This window comes from Erithacus rubecula, assembly GCF_903797595.1.
Source record: "Erithacus rubecula genome assembly, chromosome: 1".
Taxonomy (NCBI): Eukaryota; Metazoa; Chordata; class Aves; order Passeriformes; family Muscicapidae; genus Erithacus; species Erithacus rubecula.
Genome location: NC_136658.1, coordinates 63,446,638 through 63,468,777, shown reverse-complemented (window position 1 = coordinate 63,468,777; position 22,140 = coordinate 63,446,638).

The window sequence follows — 22,140 nt, the reverse complement described above, 5'->3', positions numbered from 1 at the left end:
ACTCAGGGGATATGTCCAAAGCCAACATGTGGAAATGTTTCCTGTTTCCTGTTTTTACAATTGACCCTAGAGAAATCTTAAGTGTGCTCTCTCTTAATGTGCCACGCCATGCAATAGTTTCCTTGTGCTTTATCCTCGAGACAACCACACACGTGATCCCAAAACACATTTTATGCAGTGTACAGCTCTGGGCAGACTATATCTTTAATTGGTAGCCTTTCCATACAAAACATAATTGTTGATTTCTCGGAAAGTTATGATAGATATAAAACAAAGATAAAAATACATGCTTAGATTTTTTTCTTGCTTGCTTTATAGATTTAGCTGTGAAAAACACAATATCTATATGCCTGGACTTTAGAAAGAGGAAGGCATTCAGAAACATCCCTTTCTTCCCTGTTTTTTTATGGATTGCCTCTAGACAGCATCTGTACACTATGCTATTTACTACGAATGCATTCTGCAGGTGTTTGTCTCTTCCCACACATTGCACGGAGTGCAGATGCCTTAGAGAATCCTGGACTGCAATCCAGGGTCTGAGGCATAAAAGTTAGGCATTGTAAAGCTCAACTTTATGTCTCTTTTTTTATTTTTTTGGATTGAGTTTTCTAGCCCCAGGCTTGTTCAGTCTGTATCGACACCGAACATTTAAGCCATTGCAGCATCTCACACAAGACCCTGAGAGAATTTCCCCTCCACAACCTTTATTTCTTGCCACGGTATTCCTATTCTGTAACCACATCACATAACCCTATGCAGAGTATTGTCTGACCTCAGCCACCAAGAATTCAACAGAGCACTTGCACTCCACTCTGCAACACCCTCTTGACTTATCTGTCATGCTTTTGAAAAATACAAGATAGCAGATGATTAGTAGAAAAGCTGCAAAAAAAAAAAAAAAAAAAAAAAGTGGGAGGCATCCTTTTCCTCTGTCTAAGATTTCATCAGGAATGGGACAAAATTTTACCTTGCACTTCTGAAATTGCTGTTGCTTGCACTAGAAAAATTATGTGTAGGTATGTCATTACCAAAGCTCTGCCTTGCTGTTGTTTCCCAGGACTGTGAAATCAATACACAGTTTCTGAAACAATAGTTTTGAAATGTAAACTGCAAATTTCTTAGCTAATGTTTTTCCCAGGTTTCAGATATTCTTTTGCCTTTGCTTCCCCATTCTGCATCTTGCTAAACAGAAAGAAAGAAATCTTCAGACTGTTGAAAACAATAGATTGTAATAATTCTAATCTGTTGTTATTGAGGAGAAATGACAGGAGTTTTACTCTACAGTGTATCAATATTTTCCATCAAAATACTTCTCTCAAAGCAGTTGCATTCTATCATGACAAAAAAATCTACAATCAGTATCATACACATCTACAGGTAAGAAATTTGAATATTAAAGGTTTTATAATATAGTCACATTGTATGCAAGACATCTGCTTGATGGGTCTCAGTTTCCAATGCATTTATTTTTCCAATAAAAACACTCCAACATTCATATATGGTCTATTACAGAGAACACTTTGACTTAACACAAAAAATCTGAGGTGTAAAACTACATTAAAAGAAACAGTTTATTTCATTACAGCTTCTGTACACACTTCAGACAAGCATATTAATCCTATTTACAAGCACTAATGAAAACTTTCAGCACTTCTGTAAGACAGTAAGACAAATTACTGTCAATGCATAGGCATGGACTGTAAGCTGCAAGACCAGAAACTAATAGTAGATCTTAAATTTTTATTGCTATTATAATTATAATTATTAGTAGTAGTATTATTATTATTACTACTTTCATTGTCATCATCATCACTTAATACAGCTCCCAGCTGATCCAGATATTTATATTATTGCTACAGCTGAATTCAGATATTTTCTGAATTCAAGATTCATATTTCTTTTTGCCAAGATAAATAGCATCCTAACAGGGTGTCCCTACACTGTGATCAGTAGGACCTTGCAGCATTCTTGTTCCAGGTTATTGGTAGTAAACAACAGCTATAATAAAGGAAGAAATAAGATCTGCTGACTTTCTGTTCTGCTGCTCTCTTCACTCGAAATCCCCTGTTTATCTCTCTCTCCCTTATTTGATCACATAAGAGAAATTTATTCCAACAGAAATGTAAAATCAGAAACAAAAAGAGCCAGGAAAAAAATGCAAGAAAAAAATTTAAAAGGAACAGGAAAAGAAAAGGTCACAATTCCAGCTCATAAAGAGATAAGCACTAGAATATTCCCTAATAAGCAATCTTTATCCCATATGGGAAAACCTGGAAAGTAATCATTTTAAAAGGATGAAAACTGAAAGATATTTCAAGATTGGAGGCCAAAACTGTGCCTCCTTTGTCCTTTCCCTTGACTGTTCAAGCTGGAAGACAAAACTGAAGCTGGTCCTTCAAATTCAGATTTCTTTCATACAAGAGCAAGGGCATGAAGAAGAGGCAGAGAAAATGTTATTCCAAAGTTGGAATGACAATGCAGAAGACAGGGGCTGAGTGTGAGAAGCCTTATTATACTCCTCAGTGTAGAAAAGCCCAACATCATGTTCCATGAGTTGCAATGCATGGTCCAAGCTTTAATGGTATTTTTGTATCTCAGAGAAAATCCTAAATAATAGAACAAATCATCTCAAACGTTTATGCACACACAAAAATGTTGCATGAATTTTCTCAATAATTTAAAATGAAGACTGATAAAATAAAAAATATATCTTTAAATTTCACAGGATGGATGGTGAGTGATTCAGAAATTTTAGGAATGTCCTGGTTCTGGTTGGAATGCAGTTAATTTTCTTCACAGCAGCCCATACATTTCTGTGTTTTGATTTGTTACTAAAACAGTGTTAATAGAACAGCAATGTTTCATGTGTTGCTGAAAACTGCTTGCACAATGTCAAGATCTTTGCTGCTTCTCACTCTGACCTACACAGCAGGTGAGCTGAGGTGTGGGCAGGAAGCTGGAAGGGCACAGAGGTGACTCAAACTGACCAAGAACATATCAGAAACCATAGAGAGTAGTGTTCAGCAATAAAACTGAGGGAGGGAGTTTTTCCAGTGCAGCCTTTGCTGAGAGACAAACGGGGCATCAGATTTCTGGTGGGGTGCAGTGAGTGACTGCCTTTGCATCACCTCATGTTTCCCTTGGTGCTTTTCCCTTCCCTTATTGAACTGTCTTTACCTTGACCCACAAGTTTTTCTGACATTTACCCTCTGTTTCTTGCCCCCATTCCACTGAGGATGCTGCTGAGTTCAAGACTGGGTGGATGCCAGCTGCAGTCAGCTCAAGACAAGAAGATAACCTGTGAAAAACCACTAATAGAGATGAAAGACAGAGCAGCTGCAATGTAAATGCTCAGGCATCCCAAAGAAGCTCTACAGAATGCAACATGTCATCCAAAAGGCTAAGCACAACAAAGTGCAGGGTGAAAGCTGCAAGGAAGAATTGAGAACTCAGTGGTGAAAAAACTTTCCATATGATGACATATAGAAGGGTTACAGTAAAGAGAAATCAGTCTGCTAAGTCAAAAAAGGTAAATATTGATACAAAGGATTTTTTTTTTTTTGCATATATATCACAGTAATACAGGGAAAATAGCAAAAATAAATTATTTACATAGTGTGGACTATCATCAACTGCAAAGACAAGATCATAGAAAATGTAGGCAATTTAAGTGCAGATAGAAAGTTCACTAAATGAAGATTTCCATTGTCTTACATGAACAACAGAGCCTGCAGTCAGGCTAACCTATTTTAAAATCATATGATGATATTTTCAATAACAACTGCAAGCACAGAATCAAAGAAATTGGTTGGAACTTCAAGCATCTTATTTAACACAGAAACAATGCTTTCAGATAAGTAGAGTTCAGGCTGAGAGCAGTAATTCAGTGTAATCAAAATTTTAAAACATAGAACCCCCAAAAACACAGAGCAGGCAAAGATTAGCATGCTTTAGAAAACCTGTAATGACTTTCTTCTATGTTACAAATGAAGATAGATGAAGCAGTGTTGCTGGAACAGCATCTTTCTTTCAAAATATCAAGTGCATTAGAATAAAAAAGTATACAAAGAAGACAGACCAATAAGGATGAGATAGATAAAGACATCTTTGTGAAAGTTAGAGAATACATGTTGGCTACTAGTATGGTAGATACTGAAATGTCAGGCAAAAAATACACTTGAATTGACTCGAGCTATTTGAATAAAACACACAATGTGCTCACTGCCAAATGTCTAGAGTCATGAAATATTGCCTAGGCAAAAGCAAAAATTAAAAATTACAGGAAAAAAGACCTGGTGCCAAATTCCAAAATTCAAAAGACAGATATTGGCAAGTATTCCTGAGTAGCAATTGTCTACCTCACCACATTCTGCTGATGTTCCCTGGAATGAAAATTAATCCAACTACATTGTAGCTGATGTTGGACAGACACACTGCTGTAGCAGACCCTAATTTTAAGTTGTTTTGAATGGTACAAGAATCAGGGAAATCAGTCAAAAACTGTTTAAGTACAAGATGACTTCATTGTGAGCCATACTCGCTGCATTATAGATCATACAGAACAGTCTTTTTTCTCCAACATCTGGAATCTAAATAAGTAAATACACAATGAAAAATGTCTACACCTGAGATACTAACTCCTCAAAAGTGACTAGTAATTACAAAATGTATTTATGGGGAGAGGGAAATTGTGTGTGCCAATCTTTCAAGCTACTGCTGAAAGAAGATGTCGTATCACAAATAGCTCAATAAAACACACCCATTAAATGTATCAAGACACGGATGTGAACAAAGAAACTGTTGTCAGTGTGATGCTAGTGAGATGGGACACAGGGCAGTACTGTTACAGAAGAGAGTTGTCAATCTCAGTATTACTAGCATCACCCAAATCCAAAAAAAGTCAAAATAGAAAAGGAATTTCTTGTAGCAGTGTTTGCATGCAAAAAATTTGAACAATATAGTCAAAGATAGATAAAATATTCCAGGAGGGAAGTGGCCATAAATCACTTGGGAGTGCTTTTTAAAAAACACTGTCAGTCACAGAAAGCCTTTAGAGTATGTTACTGAAACTGCAAAGTGTAAGCATGAAAGAGACTGACAAATACATAGCTGATTTCTTATCCAGAGCAGCCTTGCAGTGCACAACTACAGTAACTTAACAGGAATGAGAAATCTCTAGACTGATATTAATGCAGAAAATGCAGAGAGACAGAAGCATCAGCTAAGTCTGCTATGTGCAGTTTCAAGGTAGGGGCTACAACATATTTAAGAACAAATGATACAAGACATAGATTTACAAGTGCTTGCATCTATCATCCTGTCACACTCTGTCAGGACAGCCAGACGCTGTGGGAGAAGCCTTGTCTGCTTCCCAAGAATGCTGGAACTGCCCAAACAAGCTGAAAATCCAATATAGGATCATATGTAAGTCAACTGAATCATAAACCCAAGGTCAGTAAAAATAAATTCCCTCAAGTACACACTGAAGTCCTACAGGAGCAGCATCCCACTCCTCCATAATGCAGAGACACTGCATGCTCTGCGGCAGTGCTGCACTAAGCCAAGACATCTGACATCTCAGAAAAGGCTTTGTCAGGCTTATAATGAAACAGAAGTTAGCCTACAGGACACCAGGCATGCTAAAGGTTTTTATTCTAATGGCGGTATTTGATGAAAGACGATGAAGTCACACAGCATCTCAGCAGGCTTTGGAAAAGACCACAGCCATAACTATAATCTGGCATTTTGTTTGCAAGTCATCATGGATCATTTCTTCATTAAAGAATGCTATTTGGACATGAGTGACAAAATTCAGATACCTTCTGTTCTATTGTTTGAAAATGGAGGCAGCTATATGTAATGTAGAAGCACAAAATCCTACTGCAAGAACTGGAAATATAACCAATACAGCCAAGACTGTTCATCTGAAGGAACAGATCTGCCTGTTTCACAGAGGATAGTAATTCTTCAGTCTCCAGACTCGTGTGTTGACAGGCCAGTACCAACTACAAGAGAAGTTTAGATACCTGGTGCACATATAGGTACATAAATACTTTACACATAACTTAATTCAGGATTTTTAACCTTTAGCTGAAGCACACACTAGTGGCATATTCACATCACTTAATTTCAATTATCTAGAATTTGGTATACGGCCAAAGCATATTGGCAGCTTCTTTCCATAGTCAGCAGAAGCTTGGGAACTAAACCATTCTAGAGGCTGACTCATCAAACCTACTAAGACACCTCTCTTAAGATCTCATGTGCCTACTCAGAGACCTTATTTCTCCCCACAGACTTCAGAGACAGTTTACTGAAAGAGACTAGGAAGGACTAATGTGAAGCAAGACAAATCCCACCCAAAGCAATACTATAGTCACTCTCAAAGCTGTAATGATGCATTTTAGGAGGCCTTGTGTCTTGTATAATATCTAAATATGCCAGAGAAGGAGCAAAACAATTTTGGTTCACTATTATCCTCTGTGCCCAAATACTCTCAGGTGGGATGTGAGGGCTTTCCTCCATGAGTTACAGCTTTCTAAGCAGCAGAAATAAGACTACCCTTAAGAGGTTCCTAGAAAAGAAAAATTAAAGCACGTGGAGGGTGTGCTATTGAGCCTTGATGGCATGAATTGTCAAGATCACTAGGGAGACAGGTGCAGAGAAAAATTTCAGGGAAACCACATTAAAGAGAATCTAACATTCCATGCTGGGAATCAGACACTTAGAATTCACTAATTGAAACATTCTTTCATTCATTAGAAATAGATAGATGGTTTGCAAAGGTTTATTAACTAAAATGGTTAGTCATTTTTTAAAGATTTGAACAGAAGAGTAGGGAGCTTGTATCTATCAATAGGAACTTCTAATGAGCAGATTATTGCCATCTACAGAATATTTATTAATAGTTTACCAGTATATTATGGACATTAGTGCCATCTGCTACAGATAATTATAACCATGTTGATAGGTGTTTGAACTGTTCATAAGATACATATGATTCAGTTAGACTTCACTATAAATGATTAACCATTTTAAAGAATCATTTTGTAAACTCATTGCAAACTATTCATAAATGAATCTTTATTCAAAGGATCACAAGCTTCAATTGTTTTTCAGGATCAGATTATATACAAATAAATGCATGTTTTGCAGTTAAGAAAGCTTAAGTGATTAGCATTTTAAAAAATATGCTAGGATGACACAATTAATAAAAATTGCCACAAATACAAATAAAAAGACTGAATTATGGAATAGCCTTTCATGATATGTACAAACTGGTAAGCTGCTCATTTAAGAGAATGCCATGACTATTTTATGCTCACATTTAGCTTTTGTTGGTATTTAGAAAAATATGTCATTAAAACAATACAAAATAAGACCATAAAAAAGTATCTAGGTTGAGACAATTTATGCCAAGCTATTGAATTGAATTCTGAATTGAAAAAAAAATAGAATCTTTAGATAAATTACATCATGAAATCAGTAAGAAAATTAGGGCTTTTGGAAAAAAAACACTGACAACAAAGCAGCATAAATGAGCAGCACTAGAAAATCCCTGTCTTTGGAAGAAAATGTTCGTGTGCAGTACACGCCGGTACTACAGACGGGCACGGCTTAGCTGAGACATTCTCAGTGCTTTAGCTGTTTACTTAGGCAGCAACAGAGTTCTAAGAAATAGTTGCTATGCCAACCCATCACAGCACTATATATATATATACATTCATGACCAGGGCTTATTTTAAAAGCTCTCTTACCCTTTCCTCCAAAAGTTTAAATATGCTGCTGCTATGTGGTTTCCATTAGGGCAAAACTCTGTTGTCTGTGCACTACAATGCACAGCCCTGATTTTTTCTAAGATAGGGCGTGGAGTATCTAGAGTAACATGAAGACATTTCAAATAAGAAGCAGGCCTTTGACGTCACATTTCTACAATCACTGAACAGAATGTTCTATTTGCAAGCCTCTAAAGATTTGGTGTTCAAATGATAAAGGGCACTGCTTTTTATAATCTATTATTAACTGTCATGTGTGTATTACTGCAGGAGTTCTCTGAAGAGAAAGCAAAGCATGGTTTGGTGGTATGATGAAGTGCTTTTTTGTACTATTTACTAGAACAATTTTCCAAATTAACTCCATCCAGCCTGTCTTCTTTTTGAAATACAGAAACAAGGCAGACTAACCTACCTCTGGATCTTAAAAATTATGTCTTCAGATAAATATGTATTCTAAGAGAATTAAAAATCATAGAGGGAGCTCTTTAATTACCTTATTCTGTTTATGTCACTTTAGGGGCTTTTTTTCACATGCATTTGAAAGTTCAGTCTATTTATTTCGTAATTATTGGATGACTACATGCAGCACTACCATTTCAATTAGATTTTGATGGTTGATAAAACAATTGCTGACAGCAAGTACACAAACAAATGAAGGGAAACCAGATTAGCAATGTTTGTGTCATTGCATTTAAATAAAACTAAATGTTCTGGCAGAAATATGATCAAATCCAAAGAGAGAAGAAAAACAGTAAATGGCATGGTAGGAATGGAATCATGTCAGAAACAAAAATCTTTCTTTAGATATCTGGATTTTCTGAAGGAGAGTTATTTCCTTTGGAGACCTAATTTTAATTCCCAGAGAGTCTAGCCACTTCTTTTTTAGACTAGAAACCTAAAAACATTTATATGTGTCTTCTAACAAGAGTTTTGCAACAAGACAGACTTCTTGAAATGTGAGAAAAGCAAGAAGATAGGAAAGATCTCAATGCAGATACAGAGAGTTCAACCCACTAGAATTGATAAGGCAAGAAAAGCCATTGTGATAAATTCCAAAGGTTAAAACATTCTGTCTATTCTAAAGATCAATATAAAGGGGAAAGGAGAGGATGGGTGTGATAACACCATTTAAGAATGACGATATACTTGCCAGATGAGAATCTGCATCAGACAGTTGTTCTTTTTAAAAGAGAGGAGCATTCAAGCAGTTGTCTCCTGTGCCTCTCTGGTTGAAATGAATGACAAACTTCATACTCATTCAAATGCCTATAGAGAAAATACCTGAAACTAGTGGACAAGAATTGAATTATACATTCAATGCTCTGAATTAAATTTGATACAGCAGTGCTGCGACAGGCTGGATGCAGTTTTCTGCACAAAGCCTGATTCAGGTCAGTGTTTCTTTAGTTTATACAGGGTTAAGTTTTTTAGAATCTCCCTAGGAAGCAACAGATCAAGCCATTTTTTCAGTGAAATAACTTCATTTTAAGTATTTGCATGTCTTGGTTGTTGGAGAAAGCTTACATTTCTTGGTGAAAATCTATATCAAAATCGGAGAATTCTTGGAATTCATTTCCTGTGTTTATGTCTCACACAATTTCTTTAATTCCTAGGCTTTTAGACTTTTTTCTTCACATTATCATCATTTTCTTGCTCTCCTTGCATGAAAGAACATAGGTTTGTAATACATATCCAGAAGGGATTTTATTATTTGTCTTACCTAGGTCCATACTGTATTTTGCAGATCAAGCCAAAACCAGTTCACAGTTACAGTCTGTAGATGTGCCTCCTCACTTAGAAACCACTGTAATGCACCTTTGGGAAGCATTGAATAGAAAATATACTGACTTATGTCTCTCACTAACACAAAGTGTGAGATTACTTGCACAATAAAAGGACCAAGACTCTTGAAATTGCTCCGCCACAAAATTCAGTGTCTCCATTTGAGAACCATGGAGTCTGCTAAAATGCAAGTCAGAAGGACCATTGAAACATTCCAGTCCAAAATCAACACACCAGGTTTGTAGCAGCTGTGGAGGTTCCAACAGCAACAATACAGAGACAGAGGAGTTAACTCAAGGAGTGCATCACATCTCTCGTCCGGGCTGCTAGAGCAGGTTCAGACTGTGCCATAGTAACCAGACATCCTCTCAGCATGCTAAAAGCATGTACCTTTAGCTGTCAACAGCATCATGGTACTACAGCTCAGAGCAGAGCTGGCAGTGATAATGTCTATTGCAGAAGCATTACATGTCTTTGAGGTAATGAACAGACAGTGCAGATACTGAATTAGTGGAGAGGGATAAGGGTGGCTTTGATTAGCTTTGACCTTGAGAATCTTAAAGTCTGGATGACTCCCAGGGTAACTGCAAATCAAGGGTAGAAAAGAGGGGGGACCAATTCTGAAGGACATCTCAATTCACTTTACAAGATAACAGTCGAAAGATATCCACGATTTAGCCAATATCATCAGAATGTATATATCTACCCTTAGTTTCTCCTTGACCTTTGAAACTGCTATTAAAGGCAAAATTCTAAATCAGTTTGGAAATTTCAAATGTGATATTAAAGAAATTGTGTCTTTAAGCTTACCACTATTAATCTAGTCTTTATTAGATTAAAAAAAAAAAAAACCAAAATATTTTGCAATTTTTGTATTTCTTTTAAATGCAAAGGAAAATCCTCCTTACAGTACATTCCATAAATGGTCAAATCCAAGGCAGCATGCAGGACTCAAACTAAAGCTAGAATACAGTAAATCAACAATGGAGCAGAATTACTGCAACAGTGGGACTGAGGTTTTTTTTCCTCCTTTTTAAATTTAATATAACAGACTTTCCTAAATGATTTATGGATCTGGGAGTCCTGCCTCTCTTATCCTTTCAAGAACAATCACAGTAGGCTGGAATGGTTTGAAAGGCTGAGCTAAGGGAGAATCTGCATCCTTATCCCTATAACACTCTGGTGCTCACTGAACTGTTTCCTCAGACTTCTATTTGCAACAAAACTGCTGATCTCAAAACAGCTGCATTATTTCTGTTTTAGTGCTCAATCTGTAAAGAGAGAAAAACATGAGAGATTAATGAGATCTTTTTCTTCTCGTGTTACTCCGTTTATCTCATAAAATCTATTTTTCAAGGCTTTCTTTCCAGATCTGCCTGATATCTCTTTGTATCCTCCAGCAGCCCTCTTCAATTTCTCATTCTCTTTTCCAGTGCTTCATCACCAGCTTCTCAAATTACCATGTTATGGGAGAAAAGGTAATAATTAGTTTCACTTTTCTTGATAGATTCCTCACAGTCACAAATATCAAACAACAAACTAAAGATGACATAAAAATCAAAATATTCTGTTGGCAATAAGAATATTCTTACAACTAACCATTATATGCCAGTAAATTGGGATTTTTTTAGTTACTCATGAAAACAGTGTAAGTCAATGTAGTTAAATATGAAAGTCTTCTCCAAAACTCTCAGATCTATAAAGGGCATCACCATATGAATCTAAAACTAAAACTAAAAAATTAACAATATACAGTCATTCTATTATCTTTTTTATTATTATTCTGTTACACTGACATTTAAAAGTATTGCTGGATTCTGCTAATCACTGTGATCATCCATAGTTCATATATTCCTCTGAGGTAAATACCAATGAATCTTAGTGCATTATTGCACAGTGAAACTTCTATGCTACTGTAAATAAGGAAACAGTACTTGAAAACAACACACACACACAAAACAAACACAAAGCCAAACCAACCAGCAAGCAAAACAGCAGCTCCAGTCTGGAACACAGTATGTGTGTATAAAGCCTTCTGTGGTCCTCTCTCAAAACACAGAAGAAATTCCCAGATACTGTGATCATTACATGAATTTCAGTTGCCACTTCAAATCCAGTAAGAGTTCACTTGACCTTGTTTTCAATCACAAATATCCATGGCATATTGGGCATGAATTATACAAGTATAATGCATCTTCCTAGGTCAAAAAACTTCAGATAATTTTCCACTTGAAAGAAAGGAGTGAGAATAAGATGTGACAAATGTTAGTCACATCAATTAATGATCTTATGGGATATACTCAGATATTGCCTGGGTGAATGCTGTATTAGACCTGGGTAGAACGGAGCAAAAAATTTCAGCATAATTAAACACAAACCAAATTCCCTGCTGCAGTTTTTTCAATTATATACAATAATTCTCTACTCTCCATTATGCATTTTTCATAGTGGTGCTCAGTGTTTAGCATTTACCAAATTTATACTACAGATGTGACTATGTGTATTACCTTTGTCAGGCTATTTTATATGACATATCTTTTGAATCTTTCTGTATGAAAAGTGTGTGATACATGTGAGTCGTAATCATTCCATCTACCTTTGGAATGCCTAAAAGTAAAAATAGTTTGAGATATGGGTCTGTGTAGATTTTCTTTGAAAACTGAGAAATTGTGCAAGTTATTTAGCTGTCACAAATTGCATTCTATCTTCCATCTCTTTACAGTTCAGAGGCCATTTTGGTAAATTAAAACTGTCTTCCAGTGTTGTAAGAGGTTCAACCCATAAATCCAAGAAAGGCTTTGGTTTTAAGTACAGTGCAGCAAATCAAAAACTTTTGTTTGCTTGTTTTTTGGCAGAGGAATTCTAGAATTTAAGTGAGATAGCCTCAGTATGGTTACAATCTCCCTCTATGCTTTTTCACCCAAGTATGTGTCAGTGCTGTTTTATATCAACAGTCAAATGAAATTACCCTTGTGCTTCAGCTGCGCATCTAAAATTGCTGCTGTGAAGTCTTCCCTCAAAAGAAAATTAAGGAGGGTGTGACGTGTGAGGAAACCTCAGTTGCCACTATTTGAGTTTCATATGAATTAGTGTAGTTCATTTATTTTATTCACTGAAACAAAGTGGTTTTGTTTTCTTTGGTGTGACTCAGAAGCCTCGAATTCAATTCTAAAGAAACACTGAGATAGAAACTGTATTAGCCTGCTCTAAAATATTTACTGAAGATACTTCTTTGGTAAGCTATGTTTATGTCAACAGAAAAAATGATGCACTAGAGATCACACACACTGCAACAGCAACAGAAGAAGGATGGAAACCTGTGGTTCAGCTGTCCCCCTAGGTGAGTAAAATTTTATTACAGATATCTCGCACAGCAACTGTACAGCTTGCCCCAGTTGGCATCAGCAAAATCTTGGCTTGTAAGGCATATAATTCCTGTCTTCTGTAGAAGTATGTGCAGCTTTAGCAGCCTACGAAGCCTTTGAATGTCAACACAAAAGCTTCTGGGAGTTTCTTCTGATAGCTGATTAGGAGACAAGTAAAATGAAAATCTTTATTTTATTACTAAGTGAGATGCTTAAAAATATATGAACTCAGGGGAGATATTTTTTAGGTACATAAATTTTCCTTTCTTTTTTTCGTTCTTCTCTCTTCTCTATTTGAGCATGCTAACTTAATTGTTATATGTTTCCTTCTATAGGGGCAAATTAAACTAGTTTTCCATGCCAAAAAGCAGAAAAAATAGTGCTGTACTTTTACCTATGTTTTGATGGATGGCAAGGGAGCCATGGTAGCAGGGCTGTCCATCGTGGTGAAATGGGCTTTAAACAGACTTGGGGAGGGGTCTAGACTGGCAACCCCATTGCAAGCAACTGGGGAACAAACCAGGACAATCAGAATAGAAACAAATGCTCCTTAGCTGCCTCTCAGGAAGAGAACAAGAGGAAAAAACATCCTCAGATTGTGAGTGTCTTTTTACAGAGTCATGGGGAAAAGGTGAGGTGTAATGGGCACTAGTTCCTCCCAGGAAGATTCCTATTGAATATGGGAGGAAAATTTTACTCAATTGGAACTGTCAGCTATTGTAATTAACTCTAAATGGAAGTGGTAGATTCCCCAACACTGAATATGTTAAAGATTCAGCTGGACACTGTATTGGGTCACGCTTTTGCCAAGAAGACTTGGACCAGACGATCATTGCTGTGAATTTTAACCTAGTATTCTATGATTCTCTGAGTATTCCAGATAAATAAAAACCAATCAGGATCATTAGATGTGTGGAATGTCCCTTCTTTGCTCTCCCTGGACACCCAGTGCTCCTAAAGGAAGAGATATGAAGAAGATGGGGATATACCTAACTTCCCCCCAAAAAAGGAGTCCTATCTCAGTGAAGGCAACAGTCACTTTCAATCATGTTGCTGTTCCAACCACATATTCTATGGAAACACTGAAAATTTTGAACAGTTTTGCAGAAAAAACTTCAATAATTTCTCCTGAGGTGGTGTGGGTCAGGGATTCTTTTTCAGATTCTGTTAAAACAGAGTCACAGTGACATTAGCAGAAACTACACAAAGGTAAAAGTAAATTAATGGGAACGTGGGAGGAAAGAATTTCAGCATGTTTTTGACGAGAATGCCTTTGGCACTGTACAGTAATTAGTCCAAATTTGCTACGTTGCCAAAAATTGTCCTGACTCAAATTTTGAAGCTTTGGCATATTTAACTTGTGTCTTCATTTTCATGCTATTTTCTTGATAACAGGCAAATGTAAGTAAGATTATAAAGATAAATTTAAATAGCGCAGGATATGTGGCCCTAGTCTTTCATGCTCAGACAGGATGTTTATTAAAAGAGTGAATAAGTGACCCCCTTAGTATTAGCACGCCAGCAGTACTAGACAAGCAGAAGATGGTCTGTCATAATAAAGGCAGAAGTTCTGCTAGCAGCACTCTATCTTACCCAGTGTGACATAAGATTATTACTGAAAGAAATATACAGCTTACTGTCTTGTTCTAATATTTTTTCCAGAACTTTCAATGGTACTATAGAAGCTCTTGAATGTATTTTATAAAAATATTCTATAAAGACTGAAGCTTGTACCTTCCATTGACAAGAAATAGTACTCTAAGGTGCTGCAAGGTGCTTCTTAGCACCTCTGCCTCTGGTTGATAAATCTGAGGAAATTTTTTTCCTGTGACAGTTGTAACAAGACAATATCTCCTGACTGGGAAATTATGAGGAATCTTATTCAGGGCAATATCGATGCTTTATGGTAGATAAATGCTCAAATTCTTCCTGAGCAATGAGATTTCACACTTAGATATAACTTAGAAACACACATCTAACTGCAGTTTGATTTTGAAATTAAAGAAAATAAATAATTTTTATTGAAGAGATTAAACTCCCCATTAAAAAATACTTTCAGAACAACTGGCCAAAACCTTTTGAAATGAGGGAAGACACTTTGGAGATCAAGTGTGTTGGCATCTAATTCAGACCAAATATTTGACTTTTCCTTATCTGAAGTATGTGACATGAGTAACAGCTACTTGCAAGACTTTTGATCTTGGCATCTGAAGAACATTTAGTTAGAAGTCCTAAGCAGGTTGAAGTGAAGTGTAGTGAGGCTGAAGATCACAGAAAGATTTGAAAACATTATGATTTTCAAGTTCTGAGTATACGAAGCTTGGGGCTAACTTTACTTTCATGGTAGTCAATTAAAACCCTTTTTCTTTAAAAAAAAAAATCACGATTGTGATAATAGCATCCATATTAGAAAATTACATGACAGGAGTAACATTATCATTAAAAGAAAACCCAGAATACTTGGATAAAAAAAGTAAAAGGATGGGGATTAGATTAGGACTGTTACAGGCTTACAGGACTCCTGGAGCATCAAGAACACAGTACTGTTACAATGGGATGGGTGTATGCATTTTCACCACTCTTACACTGTTACATTACTGATCTGATGGATAGTTCTGATAGAAAAGTTGTGTATCTATTTTTTAAAAGCATCTTATTTCTCATTCTTACCTTTTAGGAAGCTCAGTCCTCATTAACATCCCAAGATAACAATGCTGTTTTCTGCTTTTTGGTTCTTGATTCTTTCTTGGTCACTAAAGAATAGCTATGGAATAAACTAAGAGGGGAAACCAAATAACAGAATTTCTTTCAGCAGGTTTCCTAAAAAAAATGGAAACACCCTTCTTTTTAGTACTCCCATTTTTTTTTTTTATATTGCTCTATCAATCTTCTATGTTCCAGTTTGGCCTTTTCCTCATCTACCATCTTAACATTTTGATTTTATGTTAAAGTCAATGCTGAAACAACAACAACAAAAAAATGTCAATGTACCACACTAAAAAAAATAAAAAATAATAATAAAAAAAAATTTAAAAGCCTAGAGATCCTGTGATTGTAGCAGTGATCTTGTCACACATCCTTGCAGTCTTTCAGCAAATTAATTTACATCCATCTCCATAACCCATTTTCTTCTTGTCTTCTGCTATTTTTTCTTTCTCCATCCATGTATATATATCAAGTTTTCTCCTAAGAGGAAATGTCAGATTTCATAAAAGAAAAAAGCCATGGAACAGCCAGTTTAAATTAAGTACTACTTTCTTTAAAATGGAAGTTAAAAAACCTCAATTTTTTCCTAAGCATATACTAGACAGAGTTTATATGTACTAAGCCAAAGCAGTATAATAAAGATTTATTCATTTCTTATGTCACAATATTGTTAATATTTGTTAATAATTGTTAGTATTAAGTCTAATTTTCATTTGATAAGAAGTCAAAGAATATCAGTGCTACTTGATATAGACCACTAGCAATCAACAAACAAAAGGAATTTTAGAGGCAAAGACACGGAAAATCCTCTGTACTATTAGAAACTATTTCACAGAGAGGTTTATCAACAGATAGAGTATGACATTTTCATTAACTGAATGATCACTCGGTCAGTCCAAATCTGCTGAGGTTTATGGAAATAGCTGAGTTACAAGAAGTTGGCTTAGAGCTTAATGCAAGTCACAGCACAATGACTCCTACATTATCATTGCATCATTTCATTTACACAGTCACTCTAATTGACTTTAATAGGTTTTGGATCAGAGCAAACACACAGACAAAAAGATTGATTATACAAAACCAGAGTGTTTTTATTAAACTTGCCTTAAGAATATACAATCTCCAAGAAATCTCTATATCAGCAGCTAGAGGCTTTAGGAATTTGTGGCAGCCAGCACAGAGACATTTTGTCAGCTTCAATTTAATTTTTAAAAGATAAGTTTTCCAGAAACTTCTTTTTAGGATATGTTTAAACATTGAATCTGTCTCATGAACCACCCTCTGTTCACATTGACCACGAGCAACTAACTAATGATTAGAGACAGTAGCCATCATTTTTATCAGACCATAATGTTAGGAAATTGATATCTCAAATCTGATGGGACTTTTTTTCTTTGTAGTATAATTTATAGGGAGAAAAGAAAAACAAAAGGGCCGGATTATGTCATCAGCAGCAATCTATATAGAAAAAGCAAGACTTTTCCCCAAGTCATAGGGAGTCCACAGGCTACAGTTTAGGTGACCTGTTTAAGTTTCCTTCCCCAAAAGATCATTGCATTGCTTCATCAGAGGAGGTAGATGCAAATCACAGAAAAGGCACTGCAGTCCATTCTGTGAAAGGGGGAAAAAAACAAACAAAAAACAAAAAAAACCCTACCAAAACACAAAAAACCCCACACCAAGCAAAATGTTGCAGCCATACTGACAATCAAAAATCACCAGCACATGCAGTTTTGCCACAAATAAGTTTGTGTTGAAATGTAGGTCTTCATTGCCTAATTTGCAAATTATTCTCTTCTTTTGTTTACAAGACATACATGGACACTTTTCTAGATGCTATTGTAGCATCAGTTCTATGGAGGTCAAAGGACTAAATTTGCATGCAGAAATCCATATATGTGGATATGTTTTACAGACGGAAATTCTAACTCCGAGAACTGTCAGTGTTAGCATTTATCTGCCAGACAAAAGCAGTCATTCTGGAATTAGGAGAGTACAAAATCTGAGATACATGGCTGATTGCTACATCAAAAACTTCTTTCAATCAAAGTCTCAAGCGTGCTATATAGTAGGACTGCAGTCTACATACTCTAGTCCTTTTTTATTCTACCCACGCAGTTTTATTGTTCTTGTACTGTTAATAGATAAGCAGAGGAAAAAAATTCACTCATAGAATTTATTTTTTGGTACAATAAATAGGTTCTTGTTTGTTGACCTTGTACACATGACAGTAGCTGATCTTCAAACAAACATTCCAGTTGGGTTTTGACATAAAATTTGTTAGGTCTATTCTGCTTGTGCAAACTCAAGTCATGTATTGATGTACTCAGAATACATTCTGCTCTTCTTCTGCTCCACCTCTTCCCTCCTCCTTCCATAGCTGTTTTCAGTCTGTCAAGGATTTTTATTCCTATTCCTTAAGGTTTCTTTTTTTTCCCTTTTTCATTGTGCTTTCAACTTCTCTGATTTTTAAAGACAAGAGAAATGAAATGAGATATATAATCAAGACAGTTTTCACTTCACTTGTTTCTCTAAGAGACATTTTAAAAGAGATTTTGATGAAGGAGAAAAACAGCCCTGCTATGTAATGATCTTTTCTATGGTAATCCACCCACTGGGACATTTTAATATGTAAATCATGTTATTGTCTCGCACATGACAATCTGATGGATTTTAGATTCCTCATTTGTTAAAATATAATGAACAGCACTTCTGCAGTTTTTATTAATGCAATAGCACTTTTTTCACTCAAAACGGTGTAGTTATGCCAAACTGCATAAGGTGATACAATTACTGAATCATTTGAGACCTGGCAAATATAAATATAATAAGGAGCTTATTTTCACAGAGATACACTCTAACCCCATGCTGGCAGCAAAGAGATGCAGAGACATTTTCATGTTGATAAACAGGTGTCCTTCAGCCAGCCCAGGCAAAATAAGCCCCTTACTAAAATATACACAGGTAAGTAAATATGTACAAACACACATATTTTAGTTGTACAACGTCTTTTAGAAACCAAAAAAAAAAAATAAAACCAAAACTAGACAAATGACTGATGAATAGACATCAAACTGTGACAACAGAAACAAACTCCTCTTCTTACACACTCCTTTTCCTTAACGACTCATACGTCTATATAAGCAGACACAAAGAGAATCTAAAGAGGAGATAAAAAAACTAGAGCATGTTTTTGAAGGATCTTGTAAATATGCTTTGGCATGCGTTTATTTGCTCTCTTTGCATCTTCTGGAGAGCATATTCTATTTAAAGATGTAAACATGAAAAACACAGCTTCAGAAATTTTGTTCATGCTATACTGTGCTCTTAAAAACCTCTCTCTATTTACTATAAAGGGCAGAAGTCTCAATACTGCTCATATCAGCAGAAATGAAGGGGTACAGAGTCAGAACAAGTCCTTTATTGACCTTATATTGTCTAAACCTTCCAACACTAGCAATAAAGCAAAACAAAACAAAATAAAACAAAACAAACCCCTTCCACCAGACCACTGAATCTGTGAAACTTATTTTGAAAATATCAAGAGCATTTAAAGATCATGAATAAAGGTCACTTCTTTGTACTGTCACCACCTTTTCATACACTACAATTGACCTACAAAAGATCCTTTAAATGGTTTCTAAAGCCACAGAATTTCTTTTAGGTTCCTTTGCAAGCAGTTAGGATTTGCCTAGAAGAGAATGGAATGAAAATTCACCACAGTGTTTTTCACTCTCGTTTTGCATGCATATGAGTGTGAAAATTTCTGCAAGAAAATTGAAAATTCACATAGACCCTTTTTCAAGTTACTTTTAAAAAGTATAATGGATTTAACATGAAATAGGTATCCTAATGAAGTCAAAATCTGAAGAATTCTAGTGAAAGGCAAAAATCATATTTTTCAAAGAGATTATAAAAACTTTTGCAGCTCTGTTTTACAGCAAAGGGGAAAAAACACTAAGCAACTGTGGAAAAACAGTGAATTACTAACATTTTAACATTGCCATAAATGTTAGGGAAAAGGGCACAAAATATCATCTTATTGTGCTTTTAAGAAGCATCTAACTAAACAGAATCAGTCAGCACCAGAGAAGTACTGCAAAAATGCTAAATTAAGAAATTGGCATACATCCCAAGAGTTGGATAGCACATAAAGAGAAAAACAAATTTAAGATTATTATCTACAGTAATATAATGTACTAAGGTATGATTCTTTAGCATTTCTAACTACTGTATCACCTCCAAAGCTGAAATTTCCACTGGATGCCACTGGATTGTCTTCAAGCTGTTTATTTGAAGATGCTATGCATTTTATTACTTAATCTCAACTCTGTATGAAATGGCATATTAAAAGGAGAGGGAAATGTCATGCCAGGAGCAGCCAAAACTTGGCAACTGGGAAAAATCACTGTTAAGGTACAAATAAATTAAAAGTTATTTCCTAATCACACATAGCATAACAACCATTTAATGAAACAAAATGTCTTCAGCTTTACTTCAGTCTTGCATTTCCTTCTGGTTTTTCCCATATTTGTAATTACTGAGGCAAAGAAAGGTCTGTTTCTTACAGATGCCATATTTTCAGATAGGCTTCATCTATAGTAGTAGTGGCAGTTGTGCTGTATGAATCCCTACAGGTTGAACAGAGTGAATAAGGGTTTTTTAATTCTGCTTTTGCTCTGGGAAACTAAGCAATTTTAACACTGCCTTGTTGTCCAGGATACTATAAATACAAGGAAAGATCCTAGGTGGGATTCTTTTGACTAAATGTAGTCAATCTGCTAAGTAAACATTCATGTGTATGCCAAAGTAAGAAAATAAGTCCTGGCCCTCAAGACTAATTGACATTTCCCAGCTGCTATTCAGTCCTGTACATGTTCTGCCACTCTGGCAAGAGAGACTCAACTGGAAAACAGAGCCAAGAACCTAGCTAGCACTAATTCCTGTTCAAAAGTTTGCTCCTTGGATCATTTTTGGTGAGAAATGTACAGTTGTCTTATAACTGAGATTGGCATATTAAGTTTCTTTCAATGAATGAGAAGAAGGTTTTTCTTAGGACTGATTAGCCTACAGGAATTTAATATTTCGTTTAATAATGCCTTAAAACATCTATTTCTCACTACTGATTACAAAAGAAGGCTATGGCAACTAATTGAGCTACAGAAAATTGCAGTGGTGACCTGAGTTAGCTGAAATAAATCTGACCTCTGTGGCCACTAGAAAGAAGCAAGTTGGTCTTTGAGGGTTCTGTTTGCTCATATTCATCTTTGTAAAGGTGCTACATGGAGAAAATAAGGAGGAGGTAAAAATCTCAAGCATGCTTCGTATAAAAGTAAAGAAACAGGAATAACCTGTCAGCTGTCTGTGCAAGTTCAAACTGTTTGAGAAAGAGTATTATGTGTGAGAGAGAGTTTGAACTTGCACAGATTTTGTATCAGAGAAGACTAGAGAATGATTAATACAATAATTTATCTAACATAACAATTTGAAATTTTATTGTTTCAAATAATAATTTTAAAATATGCTACATCTGTAGCCCAACAGAAAAAAATGTTTTATAAACTTGGACATACTAGTATGGCAGGTGAGAGATGGTAATGCAACTTCATCTTTATAAAAGTGTTTTTCAGATTAATAATTTCATTAAAATAGTTTTGAGCAATATACTTTTCACCTCATTTTAGACACCTATGGTGTCTGAATCACTTGAGTCATTCAATTGCAATCCCACTTTTAGTCACAGAAGAAAAATGGGCATTTGAAGGCACAAATCTTTTGACTTATTTTAGAAACAGATGATTCATGCCCTGCAAATGCCTATTTCTCTGCATAAAGGCATATGACTTCTTTGGATGTAGTCCTTCATATTCTACAGCTTGCATTCAGTGAGCTGATTCTCATTCCTCAAAATGTTTCTGAAAAATTTCATTAGGTTTTCTTAGTCTGGAGAATTAGAGAAGATCTGGAAATTAAGTAATTGTAAAATTAAGTATATCACTAAACGATGAGAGGGATTATTTCCATATTTTGGGTCGGCGAAGGGATCACAGGGGAAAATGGTAGAATTATTTGTGTGTGTGCACATATATAATACCAAAGATGACTTGGATTTTAATTTTACATGGACTTAATTTTCTTTTCAGGTGGCTTGAGGAAAATGCTTCTCAGAACCTGTTAAATACTTTTAATTCTTCCATCCTTCAAAGCATGGTATGTTAGATTCTTTTCACTTGTAAATAGTTTTCTGATCTCCTAAACAGCACTGCACCACACTTTTGTCTTTAGATAAAAGGAAAACTTCAGAAAAGTCATATTGTTGATTTTGGTGAGCATTTTTTAAAAGGAAATCTTTCCATTTTAAGAGCTGAAAAAAGTTAACTTACAATTTTGCACCATAAAATTGACCTATAGATTTCTATTTTCTGTAATGATAAACCCAGTAGTCCTAACTATGTTCTTTACCAATCAAAATCATCCAGACTGCTCATCTTTCTGAAACTAACCCCATTCAC